This window comes from Pelodiscus sinensis, chromosome 20 (genome assembly GCF_049634645.1).
Source record: "Pelodiscus sinensis isolate JC-2024 chromosome 20, ASM4963464v1, whole genome shotgun sequence".
In the NCBI taxonomy this organism is placed as follows: Eukaryota; Metazoa; Chordata; order Testudines; family Trionychidae; genus Pelodiscus; species Pelodiscus sinensis.
In genome coordinates this window covers 16,620,073-16,640,713 of record NC_134730.1, presented here as the reverse complement: position 1 = coordinate 16,640,713, position 20,641 = coordinate 16,620,073, and positions in this window count along the sequence as shown.

Here is a 20,641-nt window from a genome sequence, read left to right as displayed (position 1 = left end):
TTGGCAACCTTATGTGACTAAAGTCTACATTACCTCAAAGACTTCTGTTCGTGGCCAGTTTGGTATTAATGCAATATTTTGTCATGGGTGTACCATCTTCAGTATTTCATGCTAAGTTATGTACCTAAAAACAGACCCAGATACACTGACGAGGATGAAATGTTTGCAGCTAAAAGCAGTAGATTAAACTCCCACTTCCAATCTGAATATAAGATTTCAACTCTACATTAAAGAACATGGTATACGTACTTGCTGGTAGAGAGATGTTGCAAGCAAACTAACTGAAAAAATTCATTCAGAACCATCTCAGAAAGGCCTTGCCTCACAAGTCATAGTATGACTCCCCTCGAAAATGACTATTTACAAAAGATTAGAAATGGCTTAAAATTCCTTAAGTGGGAAACAGGCTCTCATTTGTAGGCAAGAGGCTTCCTATCATACACTTAAGTGAGAGTCTGCACAACAGTTACCTTAGTCTTTATTTCAGAGTTCTACTCCCATTTTTTTTTTACCCAACGAGGAGTACGAGAAGAGGTCATATCGGGGGGGGGGGGGGGGGAGGAGGAGTTGAAAGAAGGAAGGTTTTTATTTCTACAGCAAGGAGGTTTGTGTGTTCAGTAGTGCAGTAATAATAATCAAGGCAGATTAATGATTGTCTGGGAGAGTTTGTCGCTTTGGGCCACTAACCCTTATGTGGTTATTAATTTTGCAGAAGGTGCCCTATGCTGCTGAGGTCATTACTGCTGTTATTAACTAACAGAAGGCAAAACATTTGGGCTTGCCTTTCTAATATACTCACCAAATTTGCATTGTATGTATGCCTGATGGAATTGGTCATTTAAAAATGAAAGGGAGAAGCAGTAGGGGGAGATCAGCCTTCTGGTGTCTCCTTATTTACAGATGACTAAAGTCACACTGGACTTCTAAATGAAAAAAAGTTTAAAGGTGTGTATCAAACCTTCGTCTTTGCAGAGGCCACTGATAGGTTTCTGAAGACCAGATTAACCACATATGCATAAGGCATAACTAAGGACTCCTTGATTAGCTGGGGAGATAAGGCAAAGTGCACTGACAAACTTGTTTATCCTATAGGCCTAGTCTTGTTCCAAAGGAAATTGATGCCAGTTTGAAAATGGTTTCCCATGCCAGAAGAATACAGCCCCACATCCTTAACTACAGTGTTTCACTGGATTTGAAGGCTTTAGCATGGGGCTTCTACATTCAACATTATTTGTAGTGTAGATCTCAAGGGCCCCAGTCAAGAATCCCTTTCCCACAGCATTGGGCATTGTACAAACAGGTAATAAGAAAGTGGTCCCTGCATTAGACAGTTCAAAATTTGGACTTGGAACAAAACAGAGAAATGGGATTGGAGAGTGGAGGAAGAGAATAACAATAATGGAAGCTTGTTTTGCATAGCTGACAGTGCCTGCAGCATGCCACCTTCCTAGCTGTGATTACCATAGAATCCTAAGGAAAATAAAAGACATGCAAGGATCTTGTGTGGAACAATCTTATGGTTCTATTGTTCTTCAGTTTCCATTTGTTTTTCACACCTTTTCTCTCATACTTTGTATAAATAGCTTTTGCATCTCCTTGCTATATGAAAAGACCCACCCTTCCCTCCGCAATCTGTGAATGTTCTCTAGCACATTTCAATATGGAAATGATTTCTGCAGTTGTAAAGTGGTGGAGATGGTAAAGAACCTCCTGTATGGAAAAAACCCAAGAAGGCTCCTTGCAAAACTTGTTTGTACAGAGATTATTGATAAGATGCCTTAAGAGAAATCTGATCTGAACAGGACTGTAAAGATTTAAAAGAACAGAATAAAAGACATCATTCTTGTGTTTCAGGTCACCAGTTGGAGAATAAAGCTAAGCCACCTAAGTATATTTAACTCAAATTCAAAGAGAAAAAAGAATATCAGAGGCTTCATTCCCTTGTAGAAGCTGACCTCACTGCTACTTCACTGTCAGTGAAGTAAAGCTGACAAAAGCTTCCAGAAGAATCAGAGTGATTCAGAAAAACCACTAACACACACACACCTGAGCTCCACTGCATACATTTGTCTAGTGGATATTTTAAAATAGCTGCAGTTTTTCTTTGGGGGGCCTTTTAGATGCTTAGTCTGTAGCATTGTCTTATTATCCACAGGACTGATCAGCATCCTTCAATCTTTGTGCAGGCTGAATTCTGCTCAGTATTAAACTTTCCTGTATAATGCCACTGAGTTTAGCTGATGTAAGTATGTCATGATCAAGATGGTGGGATTGGGATAATAAAGAGAGGAAATGAAAAGAGAAAGAGAAAGTTAAATTAAAGATTCCTGAAAAAACAGATCAGAAAATTAGAACAGAGGTAAGGTTATCTGACTCAATACAACCTCTCATTTACAGCACGGGCACATCTATACTCATCGCACCGGAGATCAACATTCTGGTGTTAGACTTAGTGGGTTCAATTTAGATCCATAAAACAAAGGCTGAAGGAAGCTCCAGCTGCTGCCTGTACTCCTCACAGACCGGAGGAGTAAGGGAAGCCGATGCGAGTGTTTGCTCCTGTCAGCCTCCTGCTGTGTGGACACTGCCACGCTCAGATTATGGTAAACCAACTCCAGCTATGTATTCTACAGCTAGAGTTGCGAACCTTAAATTGATCTTCCTGGTCCAGTGTAGACCTGGCCTAAGAGAAATATTGCTCCTTTGAAGCTGATCTATTAGCTCCAAAACACAGCTGTTTAAGGGCAGCATCATGTTTCATCATGAAGTTGTTCCATAATATTTACTACTTTAATAAAGTCAAATTTGCCATGTTCACACCACTCAAAACACTGTTTCAATTCCAAAGCACCAGTCATGTACTAATCAATGTCATTCTTCCTGTTGTGTGTTTTCTCTGTACTAGAAGAGTACACAAGCAATTTCTCTTTCTTGCTATAAACACTATTTCAGATGCTAACATGGCGCCTAAGAAAGAAATGACTGTGGCCACAGACAGCATGTTGAAGACATTCACCCTGTGTAAATATTGGATTTAGGTGCTGTACTTATGCTGGAGAAAAAAACAGCATAGATTATATACAAAATGACTGTCTTTGGGGAGAGCGGATTTCTCTCTCCTTTGTAGGTCTGGCTGCAACCAGCTGATTTTATGTATATATATGTTCATGCTGAGATTGGTCCAGTGCTCCCCGAAGCCATAGAATTCACTTCCAGGCACTGGATCAGGCCCAGCAAACAAGTCCAACCATTGGAGGGAAATGGGGAGAAAATGACAAGAATGATTATAGCTTGATGCTTTCCTATATTTCTGAAGGTAACATGATTTATTTTATAGGTGCATGTCAATTTGTATAGTTAACAGTGATACCCAACAAAACACCAACCCAAATTCTGCTTTACATGAACATCCCTTTTGATATCAGTGGTCTTTATTAAATTAGTTTAATTTATTTTTTCTGTTGAAACAAAAATATTTGTCAAAGACAAAAGATTACTGATCAAACAATAGTTTTCCTTCCTTTTGCCCTTTACAAAAAGGAAAAGAACAAGGTAAAGTTTCTTAGCATTTCTGGGGGACGGTTAATAAAAAACTGCAAAGATTTCAGCTGATTACTGCAGTACTGTGCCCCCAGAGTGATCAGTTTTCAATATTTACTAAAGAAATACCCATTTTAACAAAAAAGTCATTTGAGGTTGGGAAAAAAATCAGAAATACATGCTCAAATACTTTGTGCATACACATGCTCCATTATACACTCCTACTGACCCATCAGCAGCACCCTAAAGATACCAATCCTCTGATATAGCAGAACAGCTTCTTACGTGTATGACCTTGTTCCTGTAAATCTTGATATAACTTGAGTCCAAAAAAGAAAGTTGCAAGCAGACAACAAAGAAGTCTCCTTAGCGATGCACGAGGTGGCATATTTCCAATGTGGGTGCACAGTGGCGTATATCTGTCTGTGCTGATCTAACTCAGCATTGGTCGAGACATCAGCAACTGCAGAAATTTAATGATAGTTTAAGCATCTTTGGGCCAAGATACTACATGTCCACATTATTGTTTAAGGTGCTCATTCCAGGCCTAAAACATTGCTTTTTTTTGGGTAGAGAAATGACATCTTCAGCTTTCAAGAGTTGGAATGAACTGATTCTGCCTCTCCAGTATAATGTATATTAACTGTTGGTGAGTGCCAGCTGCCTCAAGATTTCTAGGAGTGATGTGCAATATCTCTAAAGCACCAAGTAAGTGCAAGCAAATATTTGAACAAACTAGAGAACGCCTCAAAGAAGAATCAACAATGCTAGAAAAAGAGTGCGTAATGATATCTGTAATATACATGGCTTTGACTGGCTTATTCCTCTCTTTTATTTACTAGAAGATTTACCCAGCATTGCTCAGGTCCTTAACTCAATTAATGTTTGTTTTTTGGAAAATAAAATGAAAATGTGCTTGCTTCATTTAACTCATTGGTCTGGGGTGAGCTTGGGGCTAAAGGAAATCAGTATGTAGGCTGCCCTGGAGAGAGAAGACTATCCCAGAACTCTTTTACCAGAGCAGCTTGGGTCCAGGTGAGAAGCACCTCTCCATGGGTATGTCTACACTACAGCACTAATTCGAACTAACTTAATTACGGCTGTTAGTTCGAATTAACTTTGTAGTGTAGACATACCCCATGGCTGCTGCAGCTCCAGCAGGCACTGCTAAGGAGTGGGGTGTATGTCCCCCAGCTGGGGTAGATCCAGGTTTGTGTGCCCCTTGCACTCCCCAGCCAGAGTGAGGAATGCGACAACTGTGCACTTTCCCCTCACTCCCTGATGAAGGTGAACAGCTAGGAATATTCCCATACAAATCAGGGGAGGGGGCAACTTCATCCCCCCCAAAGGGTGCTTGGGGAATGGGAGGCTTGGGCAGTCCTGGATGGGGGAGATGCATTTCCTTTGACCTGCCTGGTGATTATTCTCTTTTCTGTATGGTTTTCTGAGAAGCAATCCCATTCCAGGCACATCCAATTTTCCTGGCACAACCAAACCCTGACTCTACTTTAAGTTATGATAAGAAGAATCTGTATTCCAAATTTGGTGGTCCTGGCACTTTCTATTTAGGAGGAATTCTAAAACAAACAGACACAGAGACAGACAAACTCTCTCAAATATATAGCAGATGCTGTATTGTATTATCATTCCTTACCTGATACTACAAATGATTTTAGACACCTCTTCAGTTATAAAATTTATCAGGGTAAATCAGAAATCCTAGGCATTAACAAATAGACTCAAATGCCTTTTCTCAAATTGGGACATTCAATGGTAAACCTTTCACATGAAATATTTTAAATTATATTTCTTATAAAACTCTTGACATTCCTAAAATAAATATTAAATAACTATGGTCCAAGTGCTTAACCATTGGAGCAGATGGAGTTTTGTAACCCTCAGTTTGTGAGAATGAAAATGAACATCTTTCCCAGAATTTTTATGTTGCAAGGAGCCTACTTATTTCTATTACTCAAATTGGATTTTTTTAGGAAATTCAGTATCTTTAGAAACTTCCTTTGTGACTCAGTCTATGACTTGAGGCTTCTTTCAGAAGAAGCTTTTCCAGAAGAGATCTGGAAAAGTACAACAAAAAGCAATGCGCTTTTTTGAAAGATAGTGTCCACATTCATTGGATGCTATCTTGCATTTCAGTTGTGATTACTGTGGATGGAGTGGCCAGCAGGGTACCTGTGCTTTTCTTGGAGGCTTCTTCTTTTGAAAAAATACTCTCTTCTGCATCCACATGCCTATTTCTGAAAGAGCTCTTTCGGAAAAAGGCTTCTTACTCATAGAAAGAGGTTTACTGCTGTCAGAAAAACCCTCCACTCTTTCGACTTTCTTTTGAAAGAACTCAATAGCAGTGTGGATGTAAGTGTAGTTTTTCTGGAAAAACGGCCATTTTTCTGGAAAATCTCTGCAGTGTAGACATAACCTCACGTAAAAAATCTAGGGCATGTCTACACCAGGAAATTATTTTGAAATACTGAATTTTAAATAATAACTCCCAGAATAACTATTCCAAAATAAGCTTATTCCTTTTCACAAGCAGGAGTTATTATTTCAAAATAACAGGTTTAGTAATGTGGACGCTCCGCTTCTTATTTCAAAATAACTCCCCAGTGTAGACATGCCCCCAGACTGGCGCTCTGAGGGGATTTTGTTTTTCAAGTCTGAAAAAATATTATGTTTTTGCTGGTTGTTGTTGTTAATCGATGAATTTTTTGTGTTTACTATATATGACCACATATAGCGCACCATAGGTTCAGATTGAATGAGAATTAGTATATTCTCCACACTTCTCAGGCATTGTAGGACCACGTTATTATACATTTGATGGCTCCAGTCATGGCTATGAAGCAAACATGGTCAAACCTTGTTTCTGTCCATTTTTCTATGTAAAGGCAGGCAACTAAAATGATTAGGGATTTGGAATGGGTCACATATGAGGAGAGATTAAAGAGACTGGGACTTTTCATCTTGGAAAAGATGAGACTAACGGGGGATTAGACATTGGAGCTCTTTATAACATTCTTTTTGTACAAAGCCAAAGGGCAGGCTCTGCTACTTCATTTCCCTTTTAGACACTGAAGAATTTACCAGTAGACACAAAGGCATGAACAATAAGAAGTTCATAAAGAAAGAGTTCTACTTGAATGATTGGCAAATTTTTAACTTTCAAGGCTTTATTGAGAATATTCATGTAATTTTCTTCATCTGAGAGAAGCAAAAAAAATCAATTTTACAATGTAATTTTAATTGATGTCTTACTCCTCCCACCTGCTGATTATCCCCAAATTCTTCCAAAATAACAGCTAACATTTTTCATTTTTTCAACATAAAAGCTTTTTATATTAATCCACGTGTTCCCTTTCAGATTGAGAAGTTGTGCCTAACAGAAAGTCTTGAAGCTGTTAATAAATCTGTCATCTGTCCTTCACAGCATTCTGCTATGACTTCTGGACTTTTTAGAAGCATTGGCTGACTGCCATGAAGGCCAGGACACAGATTTATAACTTCTACTGAGATTCATGGGGGGAGAAAAGGTTTGGCAAAGCTGGTCAAACATTAAGATTTTTCACACAAAAAATGAAACCCATGGAATAAAAATTAGTTCAAGTTTTCCTCCCTCCTTTTTCCTAATTTTCCCAGTGAAAAGGTGTGAGGAGGAAGCGGGGAGGGGGGGACCCAAGAGTTTGTCATTAAAAAAAAAAAGATATTTTTGTACATATTTTTCAGAAAAAAGGCTAGTCTAAGATATTTGTCCAAACGTTTTATACTAAGTCTAGTGTTGGCAGCTAGTGCTATGAGATGTCCAATCCTGATTATGTCTTTGAAATACTGCTACAGTATCAATGAATTATAAGAAGTGGTTTCTCTTCATGAAAACTCTTAACATGGAAAAATTAATTCTCATGCCATGTCATGCCAGGAGTCCTTGAAAAATAAAAACAAAACATAATGGTATTGACTAGTCATGTTAATCCTTTGCATATTTTTGCCAACATTTTCATGAATAACCTATGACTTTGGATGCCCAGCTGGATAAATAAATGAGTTGTAGATATCATACAGCTGTGAAAATTCACTGACAAAATACTTTGTTAAGATGGTGCTCAAGCTGTTTAACCTCTTCTAAAAAAGCGGGGGGGGGGGAGGGGGATTTACAGAATGAAACAGCATCACTTACCCTCTCCAGTATTACACACAGCCAAATCAACAGTTCCTTCAGCCAGTTCATTGCTGGCTTAATATAATTGAGCCCTCTAGACAAGCCAAAGAGAGCCTTCCCTTTCCAATCAACTTTCAATCCTTGTTTCAAAACTCTCTGAGTTCAACCAACCAGTGCTCAACCAACTGGATCTTTCTAAGGCATGCCTCCAAGCCACATCATCAGACCTTGAAGGCTCTTATATATGCCTCGTCAGCTTCCTATCCTACTGCAGGTCTTTCATCTCATTACGGGAGAAGCAAATAAGCAAATATCTACGCCACCTTTCATCCCGGGCACGAAAGGGCCCTTTTCCCACTATTTTCCAAGGCCTGCCACTCTGCATACACAAACCCCTTGTATTACACAGCTGCTTCAACAAATCACACATCAACAGTGAAATCTTTTATGGGTTGGCCCTTCTTTCCCGGTAGACTTTGCTGTAACTTACAATCCCATGATCCTTCGGGGAACAACAAGTCCCAGGCCTGGCCTTAGGGCCAGAACCGAGGATGTATCTGGCCGCAGCTTTGTCCTCCATAACAATTACTCACCATTTCTAACTTGGCTCCAGGCCTCATTCCATGGCACTTGTGGGCATGTGTAAAACACATTCCTCTCTTAAGGAGTACTAGTGGATTCCCTTTGTAAGTCATACATGAAATAATATCTAGATTCTGTCTGATAAGATCCTGAGAAGAATAGAGAACTCAAAACTAACAAAACATGTACAGAATATAAGAAAAACTTCAGTTAGAGGCAAGAGTTCATGGCAGACCTAGGGTTGCCAGATGGTTTCAACAAAAATACCGGACACACTTGACATTACATCACAATCTACATTACATCTTATTTAGAAAATAACGGACATTTATATTTCATTAATTTGCTTCCCAAACAGAAAGCTCAAATACTGGACTGTCCAGTTCAAAACCGGACATCTGGCAACCCTAGGCATAGCCAAGAATCCAAAAGGAAAAGACTTTTCCTGGAATGCTGAAAAAGAAAGCATTGGAGCCTGATCTAATTCCTAATCTAAGATCATGATAATGCCCAGAGAATAAATAACATGTGGGAAGATTTCTGTCTGTTCTGACTCCTTTCTCCCATTATAAATGCATTTATCAGGGAGGAAAAAGGCACATTTGTTATGACCTGAATACAGATTTATTCTCAGTCTTGTGCCTTGCTCTCAAGGTATTTCCTCTCCAGCTTTTCCTGCGCTGAAAAATAGATCCATGTTTATAAAAATTAGATTTGCTTATTTGATACACTGTATGACACTTGTGGCCACCCAAAAATCTGGAGAAAAAAATTGAAAAACAGCTAATAGTCCTGTGGACTAGTCATTGTTTTTTTATTTTATTTTTTCAGTTACAGACTAACACAGCTACCCTTCCAGAAAATCCTGGAATTTCCATTTCTTTTGAAGTGCTCCTAACTACAGATAAGGGATGAATGCATTCTTGCTATTTCCCACACTTCTTTCTCTCACTGTATCAGATGTTTGCTTTCCCTTTAAAGGTGCTCTTGAGGCAACTCATTGGAATAAATAAAAATGTGATTGACATTCTATCACTCATTTAGTACTTCTGTAGTAAAAGATTGACCTATAAAGACAAAAGAAGATTTGAGTTAGTTAGCCTGGTATTGTTAAACCTTTGTTCTCATCTAAAATACATCTCTGCTTAAAGGGTTAAGTATGTTGTCATGACTTCAGCCTAGTTCCCTCCCTCCCCACCAAGCCAGAGCACTGTAATTTTTTAAGCTGGTAATGAAATAGGATATCTCCTTTCCCTTGTGGTTAGTTTGGAGTTTGCTGATAATGGGTTTGCTCTTGCAAAGTAGTGAGTGCCTCCTGGGAAATACAGATCTCCCTCAACTCCCATTAAAGTCAAGCACTTTGTGGAACTGGTCCAGTCAGATTCATAATCAGATATCACATTGGGGAAGGGAGAATTTATTTTTCTGCATTCTCCTGTAATCTAGGGAGGGAGGGAAGGAGGGTGGGTGTGTGTGTGTGTGTGTGTGTGTATAACACAGAAGCAGCAAGCCCTGTAGCAATTAGGTGAAATAGAAAAATTATCCAGTGCTTTTTATTACCCATATTTAGAATGAGGAGTGATGGGCCTAGGTAATATTTTCCATGTCTTTACCACTACCTTGGCAAAGCCCTACTGAATTACTTACTACCCCTGTATGGCTAGGTAACCTGAACTTTATTTTTATCATCCCATGTGCAATCTGTTTAGAATACAGCAGCCTCTTCCTCAGGCCTACATGACAACTCCTTCTCAGAACTCAGCCTGAAAGACCTCCCCATGTGCTTCTGTATCTGCCTCAGAAGGACAATTTGTACATGCAGCGGAGAGGTTTGTGTGCAATAACTCTTTCAAGCAATGTCTACAACACTCTTTTAAAAATGTGTCATCTAAAAAGAGCCAAATTTGGCTCTAATTTTCAGCAGTGAAAGTAACTTAAAATGTCTTATAGGTACTGTCCAATTGCAACCTGGGTCCCTGCCAGCTCTTTCAATAGCTCCCAACTGGCTTTTGCCACAGTTAAGTGTGCTCTTGATGGAGCTTCACACCAGGGTGCAATCTGTTTACTTTCACCTCTGTCATTTCCCTCAGTATAAATCCAGAGTGACTCCACTGATTTCAGTTTAAGTAACAAGTTATTCAGGGCCAAATTCTTCTTTTACTTCCAGCAATAAAATCCAGAGTTCACACAGATATTTAAGTTCCTTAAATGCATATTTGTGCATGGAGGAACTGTTCAAAGGTAAAAACCATTTTGTCAGATGCATGAAAGCTTATGGCCAAATACACCTGTTAGTCTTTAAGGGTGCATCTACACATCAGGGCTTAACTCGAAATAAGCTACGTAAATTGAACTACATCAATTACGTAGCTTATTTCAAAATAGAGCACTCTTCCTCCAAATCCCCTTATTCCTCATATAATGAGGGTGCCAGGAGTCAGAGTAAGGAGTCCTACAGCTTGACAGTATTTTGACGCTATTTCCAAATAACTGCCTGCTGTGTAGACATGAACTAAGGTATTTTGGAATAGCGCTACTTATTTCAAAATAGTGTTGCAAAGTAGATGTACCCTAAAAGATGCCATAAGACTCATTATTTTTTCAGACAGAGACAAACAGTTACCGTTCTGAGACTTGTCATTCTTTCAAAGCCATACATCCATTCTGTGACATAGTTTCAGTATTATTTTCTATGCCATTCCTTATTCATCCATGTACTTTATCTGTTTCTTTAACCACCATTGCACATGGACCAGAAGTCATTACTGTGGTGTCCGTATTGGCATCTATGTATTTTTTTTTAAGTGATTACTGTTACATTAGAACCCATCACTATGTCTGACTATTTCAAAATGACACCCTCCAATTTGCATTATCTTGTCTATTTCAACTCCCAATTTCACTTGCTGTCATGTATCCCATTCATCCAGTTTTTTTTTCACTCCTTTTGAAATGTCTCACATTCCTCTCTAGTCTTGACTGTCCTAAATAAATGTCCCAGAATGGTAGCTGTGCTGGTCTGTAACATTAAAAACAATTAGTAGTCCTATGGTACCTAGGAGACTAACAAAAATATATATAGTATCATGAGGTTTTGAGAGTTAAGCTCATTTGAGGAAGTAGGTGTTGCCCATGAAATCTCATGATAATATATTTGTTAGCCTCCAAGGTACCACAGGGCTACTCATTGTTTCTAAATACATTTGTTTCATTTTCTCTTTTGGCCATGTCACACTGTTAAACATATTTTCCAGATCATGAATATACAATACTAGGCTTACACCAGAACCTCAGTTTACCCCTCACGCCATGCTGAAATTTAGCCATTAATGAAATGACTTAATCTGAGCATTAAAAGGCAAAACTATCATACTGGCACTAATCGCAAGTAATTTTGAACAAGGAAAGATAGAAAAGAGCTCTCAAATATATTTAGTCAGAACCTGGAGGGGGAACCAATTGTAATTACTGAAGAGTAAATTCTGACAGTGAATCAAATGCATTATACAGAAATATTTTTCCAAAATACAGTTTATTCTCTCAGTCATCGACTGAACATGCAATTAATATAAAAGTTCTGAAATACACCTTTGAATGAGGCTAATTTCTTGCAGCAGCTTTTGGAACAAAGATGAATGTCTGCTTTAATCCTGGGTGTGAGATCTGGTTTTAATTTTCATGGAAATAGGAGTGCATTCCAGGTGGCAGAGATGCCTATAAATATATAGAGATCCAGACCCGAGAGAGAAGATTCAAGATTAATGAAAACTTAAATGATCTCTAAAGAAAATAAATTATTCCCATTATCGGTAAATAAATATTATGGGATTGTTCTTCCTTTTTTCTTCTCTCCCTTTGATTGTACTTATGCTACTTGTCTTAGGGCCATGTCTCCATTTGTCATGCCAGAAATCAATCTTCTGGCATTGGATTTAGCAGGTCTAGTAAAGACCAGCTAAACTGAATGCTGAAGGTGCCTCCCAGTCACCACAGTTACTCCTCACAGTTGCAAGGAATAAGGAAAGTTTACAGGAGTATTTGTTCCTGTCGACCTCCCACTTTGAAAATGGCACCAAGCTCTGCTTAAGTTATGTCGACTGAAGCTACATTATTTAGGTGGCTGGAGCTGCATAGCTGAAGTCAACTTTCTAGGTCTGGTGTAGACCTGGTCTTAGTATTCTGAGCTTCCAAAATAGCATCAAAATTATAATCATAAGCAGTTGTTTAGAAATTACCTTTTTTGCCTGAATTCAATACTCTTTCAAAATCCATCATTACTACCTTCAAGCATAAGGCTTTTTCTGGTCTTCTACAATTACCTAGCATGCTGCTACCAACACTGCAGTCAAATCTTTCTCAAGGGAGCAGTTGCACTTCGCATTTTGTATGTGCCAGGAACCTCTCTCTCAGATCTGGATTATGAAACACTCCATCTCTGATTCTTAGATGGGAATTTCATTTCTACAGAGATTAGACGGGGCTGTATAGCCAAGGATACAGGGATAAAGCACTGTTGTGTTTGTGCTTTCAGTGACTACAGGACATTCAAATTTTCTTGATGTCAACTATGTCATGTCAGAAACAGCCATGCTGATTGAATTTTCCCTACTAACTCTTTGCAAACAAGCTCTTTATTTGATTCACTATCCTCAGTACCATGTTAGTAATTAAAAACGCATGTTTACTTTAATTCCTCCCAAAGGCTCCTGTTTTAAAAAATGGAATCAGCAAACTTGCTTTGAATTTCATATGTAATTCGTCCAAAGGTGGACAGACATCCAGATCTGAATCAGGACCCACTCAATTGGTAGGGAATGCTATTAAAGGGCTGGATTCCAAGACAAAGGTAGCTTTTCTTTATTTGTTTTTGTCTCATTGATTTAGCAAGACTTTCTCCATGGGGAAGAAATAATTTTGTATGCCTGCTTTCTAGTAAATTGGAACAGAGGGAGATAGATAGAAAGAGAAAGAACAGTTCAAAAGAGCAGAAATCTTTGATATTTTTTCTTGGTTTTTGTGGCAGGAGGTTGTTGGCTTGCTTATTTTAAAAAAGCTTGCTACACTGCTGACCATAAAATCTTCAACTGGAAAATTGTATAATTTTTTTCCAGATAATCCATCTGATGCTGGTGGATACACATTTTAACTTCAGTATAAAGGGCTTGATCCTGCAAAGATTCCGTATGTACATCAAAATCGGTGTTCCCTGCAAGCTGAGCACTTGGGCGGACGCCCAGGAGAGAGTCAAGTGCCGCCTAGCTGATTGGCAGAGAGCCCACAGCAGCATGTGTTTCTATTTGTGGTGCACATCTGAATGTCTCAGTGCACAAAACAAATTTATTACACACACTGCGCTCAAAGGCAAGACTACAAAATAACTATACTGTGTTGGCAAAGAATGCTTGATAGAATTGTTAACTAGAATGACATCAAATCTCTGACAGTTACCATTTGTTTTGTGTGTAGAAGGGAGCAGGGTTTGTATACTATAAAGATTAGATTAGCTCAACAAAAACATTAATTTTGCTTCATAGATAGTTAACATGAGAGGTCAGCTATGAGATTAATTTATGTATAGTGGGAGATTTTAATTCTTGCTCATTTCTAATTCTAGCAGAGAGCAACAATGAGTTCAGAGGAATAAATTTCGCCTTGATGTACCAGACGAAGAAATTTTATAGTTCTCACTAGGTGTTTCAACCTTTTGATGAATGAAGAAGCTCCCACACAATAGAACTTCAGTACTTAAAAATAAGATGAATTACTTATTTCATCACTCTGCGACTCCTACTGTTCGCTCAGACAATCACATTTGGTTTAATCGGAGGGGACTTTATTAGTAGAGCACAACAGGGTGCAAAATTAACTGCAAATCTATTACATGCCATAGGCTGCTTATAATCAGATCTGATACTTATCCTGTCATATGTTACAGCAATTAATAGGGCTGGCATCTGAAAAATTCTAGCTGGCCTCTACAAAATTCTAATGGAACAAATAATTCAGGCCAAGTTTATGCTCTCCAAACACAAACTTTGGGCATCTAGTTGGGAGTAATAAAATCCCAAGCCAAATCAGATGCCATTTATTTCAGCCCATCTGCTCAGAACAAAAAGGGATAACTTGCAATGCAGCCCAAATAATGATGCTGCTTTGGGATTATATTAGCCATGCAATTAATTCTCATCCTAAGGAAGTAGCTCTTTAGTTCAGCATGCTCTGCCACTGATGCACTCTAATAATCTTCTACCAACCCCCACACAGCACAAGGAGAAATGCTGCAGGGCTCTGGACAGTATACAAAGGAAAGGAGGTCACTGTGACCTTTGTGATGGAAGAAAAGCCCCCAGAACAAAATGCAGAGACGTCCTATTTGAGAGTTCAAGAGAAAAAAAAGTATTACCCATCTAACACTACAGTTCCATCACCTGTGAGTTCTGGTGGCTGTGAGAAAGGCTTTGCACATTGTCACAGGAACCCCCAATCAATCCTTGGTACCACCTTGAGTTTGCTGCTTGAGAGCAGTGAGACTCCTGCCCAATACGTTTTAAGCTTTCTGAGAAATGTTGCCTATGGTGTCAGTCACAGATGGATTTGGACTGCCTTTGTAGTCATGGTGCAGAGCTTAAGTGTTTTGGAGAACAGAGGGCTAGAATATAAATAACTATATTTACTGGGAAATCATCAGATTAGATAGATAGATCTCAATCCTTTTGATGAATGAAGAAGCGCCTATACAACAGAACTTCAGTATTTAATAATAAAATGAATTACTATTTCATCGCTTTGAGCCTCTTACTGCTCACTCAGACAATCACATTTGGCTGGATAGGAAGTAGCTCTTTATATACACGACTCTACCAAACCATTGCTACTGATTTCAAAGCTTGCACTGATTTTTGGAAATATTTCTTATACTTAAAATGGGGGCCTCATGTAGAATGGGTCATCTCTCAAACGGGAAGAAATAAATAAAATGAAACTACTGTATATAGATAAAAATATGAAAATATTAAAAATGTTATGCAATTACAGGGGAATCTAAAACTTTTACTTGCCAGGTGCAAAGATTCTCCTGACCAACAGGAAATCAAAGTGAAAGTGATCAAAACAAGAGGAGGAAAATGGAAGTAAAGTTAGAACTCAAAGGGAGGAGATATAATGTTATAAGAAAAAAGGAAGAAAAATGGGAAGAGATGTTGCTGAAACAGAACAGAAATTGAAATAGAATAAGAAAATTAGAATAATAAAAAAACTAAAAGGAAGGACAGTAAAAAAGTGAAATTTAGTTAAGAAAGGAGCATGAAGAGAAAAGGAAGTCTGGAGAAACACAGATTTGTGAACACTGATTTGTTTATGAAAAGGTTTTCAATCTGATAAATCCTTTGTTTTCTGCACTGTCATTATCAGTATAAAGCGTTCCTCTATAGGGAGCAAACATTACAGTACTTTTTTTTATAACCGACAGCTCATCGCCTACCAACATCAGCAGTTTCAAGGACACACGCATAATCCATCTTGAGGTTGCAGCAACATGGAGAGCAATTGACAAAAATCAATGAGAAAATTCACAAGACAGACTATGACCATTTTTCTAAAAAACATAGAAAATGTTGACTTTAAAATGAAATAAAGAAAATTAGTCCACAAGCTTACCAATTTGGGGATACTGGAGAAGGAATGTTAATCAGTAAAAACACTGAAGAACAAAAAAATAATAATAATAACCTGATGGTTGATTTCAAAGCAACAGTCAAGAAACAGAATATAGAATTTTCCATTTTACTAGATTTACAAAATTAAACCCTATTTTCTTCTGAGTTATTCCAAGTCACCCTTGTTGAAACAGTTCAAATGGCATTTTTAACATCTTGACATCTGAGTGCTTGACTTGTTAGCCTTTGTCCTATAATTCATTAGTCCTACAATAGCAGTTGGAAGCTCCAGCCAAGATTAGGGACTCATTGAACCAAACATTGTACAAATAACATAGTAAAAGAGTCCCTGCTCCAAAGGGCTTATGTTCTAAAAAGACAAGACAGCCACAGCAGGGTAGAAAGGAAATATCTATTTCACAGATGGGAAACTATAGAATAGAGAAATTAAATGATTTGATTGAGGTCACAGAGGAACTGTGGAGTAAACCCACAAACAAAACCTAGATCTCTTGTTATTTTGTCCAATGTCTTAAAACATAAGACATTGCATTAGCCAGGGATTTTGCATATACATTTGCCCCACTTTATTTAAAGAAAACATTCTCACATAACTTTAAAGTTTAACTGACAGTCTTAAAACTGACCTCTGGCAATGATATGTCAAAATATTAACTGAGTACCCCATCCTCTTACACTGGTGTCTTGAAAGATGAATTTAAATCACAGCAAAAGTTATACATTCTTTCACCCAGTATAAAAGTGTTAAATACTCTTGTTTATCTCAATTTTCCAAAAGTTAGAAGTTAGCAAATGCATGTTGAATCTAACCTTCCTCTTTCATCTAGCAATTGCATCTTATATCATACAGGATATTGAATATCAATCTCAACATAATCAAACAATGTTCACCCAAATATGGTGTTCTGGAACCAAAGAAAAATAAAAGTTGTATTTAGTTTATCAAGTGTAGAAACCTAGCAAATCACTAAATAGATCCCCCATGCTGCATGATTAATATTAATTAAATATTAGATCAGCAGGTGCTGTTCTGCTCTGTTAAATCTTTAGTAAATTCAGTTTACTAAAGTGGTCCCCTTGTCAAACATTTGTATGTTTTCCTTACTAAAGTTAGGGATTATAAACCTATTTTGGGAAAAGACCATTAAATATGGATATAAAGTTTTTGATTCTTGGAGCATTTTGAGGTATATATAGTTGAACAAATCCCATGTATAGTGACTTAAGAGTAGGAAATTTTGCTGTGTGTTCTTTTGCCACTACTCTACAGTCAATTTTTACATTAACAGGCTTGTCCCTTAATATTAAGCATGTAATTTTTTCCTATTAGGTGTTCCTTGAACTAAAATTTTGGGGCAGTTTCCTAGGTGGGGCAAATCAGTGGAGCTCTATTAATGTCAACGGAGACACACTGATTTACAGTAGCTGTAGGATTGGTCTAATATATACTGTGAACAAAACAAGGAAATTCCTGCTTTTGCCATATGAGCAGAGCAGTCCTTACCCATATGCAGAATATGCAGCTGCATAGGACACCTGAAAATTTGGGGCACCTCTGGATCTTCATGTCCATGCACCCACCTCTTCCTATTCATGTTCTTCCTTCAAAGAGGATCTACTTAACATAAAAGTGAAAAAGCCCACCAGACCTACTAGCAGACATGGAACCTGTGAAAGAGCCATTCAAGTGGTAATGAAGCCATTTAACAGGCATTTGCCTACCATAGGTATATGCTGCCAGTTTCTGAATTTACTGTCAGTCAACAGGACCTTAGTTTAAAATTTATTTTAAAGCTATTTCATTAGTGTGTTGCTACAGATTATAAAATCACAGCTCTAAAAAAATCATCATCTCTCCCTCTCCTTTCCCCACCTAGTCTGCCATTGGGCATATGAGTTCCCCATTACTTTCGGACAGAATCCTGATACGTAAGTGTTCCCTGTAAATCTCAGTTAAATAAGGTATCTTTCATTGCAGGTTTAGGCCCTACAACATGGGAACACTTACACACATCTGTATCTTTTACTCTCTTTAGTATTGTCACTCACTAAATTACTCATTTGGACTTTTGATTTGCCACAGTCCTGGAGCCTTTACATTCCACTGATCTCCAAGAAAGTGTATTTACCCATCAGATAAAGAGATACATAAACCAACAACAAGTCAGTGCAAATCAATTCACCCTGCCTGTCAGGAAGTATGCAGCATGATGGGTTCATTTTTGCAGAGATATCTGTGAAATGATGTGTGGCTGGCCAGGACCAGTTGTGAACAACCATGTTCCTTTGTTTCTCCCAAAGCTTTTGGGGAAATGCAGATCTAAATCTGAACTCCATGATTTGGGTGACAAATTTATTCTGCTGATTCTTGTGTCCTCTTATCTTTCCACATACATATCTGATGTAGCTTTACCTATCTAATAAAGAGCAATAGAATGAGGCAATGAATCAAGTGTTACTGGAAAACCCATAAGTTAACAGACAGAAGCCTAATATCAGATATCTTAATCCATTGGGTTTCAATTTACAGAATGGCTTTCGATTTTGCACTGATAAATCTGCTGCCTGGTACCTATTGAGCAAGTTTACGAGCTAAGCATTTTTAGTTTGAAATATAAGGCCAGACTTCAGCTGATGTAAATAAACAGACATAACTCCATAGTAATCAATGGAGCTGCACCCATTTATACCAGCTAAGATCCTTTCTAACAATGAATAATCACTGTAATACAGAGATATAGGACATGAACACAGATTGCCACAAAGTATACCAAATAAGCATATTATGCAATAAGTCAGGGTCTTCCCCAGGTTTTCTAGTTAGACATTTTACTGTGTTAGTAACGATTACAATTTTAGTGGATTAGGTTTGTACCTTTCCTCCTTTTATAATATCAGTAGCAACATAACATAAACCACCAATTGAAAACAACAATCAGAAGTAAATCAACATTCACGTGAGTCACCCCAGGAGTTGGCCTAAGTGCTCTGAATGCATTTTAATCCATTGGTTTTGCAAGTTTCATGGGTATATTTAAATATTAAAACAAAACTGATTTACAATTTGCAGACATATAAATCAAGGCTTTCAGTTCCGTTGGATTTCTTACCTTTGTATCTGTAGCTTTGCAGATGGGTTCTCCGGAGATTTTAACTGTAATTAGTACCACTCTTTTTGCCCTGACCCAGTTTTCAGCTGAAAGTCAGCCTTGCCTGAGCTTACATGGGAGATTCAAGCCTAAAATCTTCCCAAATCTCTTCTAAGACTTTGCACATTTCTCAGCTGTGAGCTTTAAGTTTTTTCTCACTCCGAAGAGCCAAAGCTATAGTTTCTCATGTCATGATTTAATCATTTCCATTATACTAAAAAACATTTAAGCCACTTCAAGGTTTTCACCAGTTTTCTGAAGGTATATAGCAATGCATTATTAATTTCTTCTATACATTCATTTATTACATGCTAAATTGTGTGCCCTGACTCACACTGGAGATCATTTATTCACAGAAGATGTTCCACTAAAATCAATGGGTCTGCTTGCGCAAGTGCTTATTAGTATGAGAAAGGGGTCTAAAATCTGGCCTTAAGAAGCTGAGAAATTTGGAACAAATCATTCTGTCAATCCAACCAAACTAATTCTAGTAATCTGATGACAGTGACTCTAGATCTAATCTGGAGCAAAAAACAAACCAATTCAACCCTGGGTGCTTACAATATGGTAACTTTTTTTTAATTAAAATTTATCAACAGTTGCATATGACAGATTTTAAAACATCAGCAGATTATTTAGGAGAAATCAGAACTAGAACAGAATGTGAAGAATTCCACAGGGACCTGATCAAGATAGGTAACCAGGCATGACAACAGTAGATGAATTTTTTGATGGTAAATGCAACATATTTAACTCACATCTGAGGAAATAATTCAGACTACATGGACACATTTCTGGCTTCTAAGTGTATAAAAACCCAGGGTAAACTTATCCAAATGCCAAAATAAAAAATTATGTACATAGTTAGGAGCCTAAGTCTAATTGAAAGTCAAAGGGCAAAGTTTCCAATGTAACCCCCAAGGAGATTGCTTGGATTCCCGGGGCTTTGTCTGCTGGCAGCTCAGGGAGAGGCACTCTGAGTTTGCCTTGGCTCCCCCTCCCTACCAGGGCCAGAGTCTGCCCGGCAACCCACAGGAATCCAAGCAATCTCCTTGGGGGTTACACCAAAATGTTTAAATTCATTAGGAAAATGGGAATTAGGCATTTCTGAAAATCTTTTCCTGTGCATCACCATGGACAGCCCAGTGAAAACATCAATATGCAACTGAGGTCAAACAAAACAAACAGAACATGACAATGTGGAAGGAATGGCATGAAAAATACCATGACACTGAAATGGTGGTAATGCTACTATATAAACTGAAGACACGTCATCCACTTCGGCTCTAATCTTAGTTTAAATTCTCTTACACAAAATCATAGCAATAGATTCCAGAATAAGACATATACAACAGAAATGAAAGGCCTCCAAACAAAAACCCTTGCAAATAAAGAGAAATTGGAAATATTTATGCTGTTTAGTTGAGATAAGAGACAAAATAAGAGGGGAAGTGACAGAGGTATAGGAGCCTCAGAGGGTAGCTGAGTTAGTCTCTACAGGATAAACTTAAAAAACAACAAAT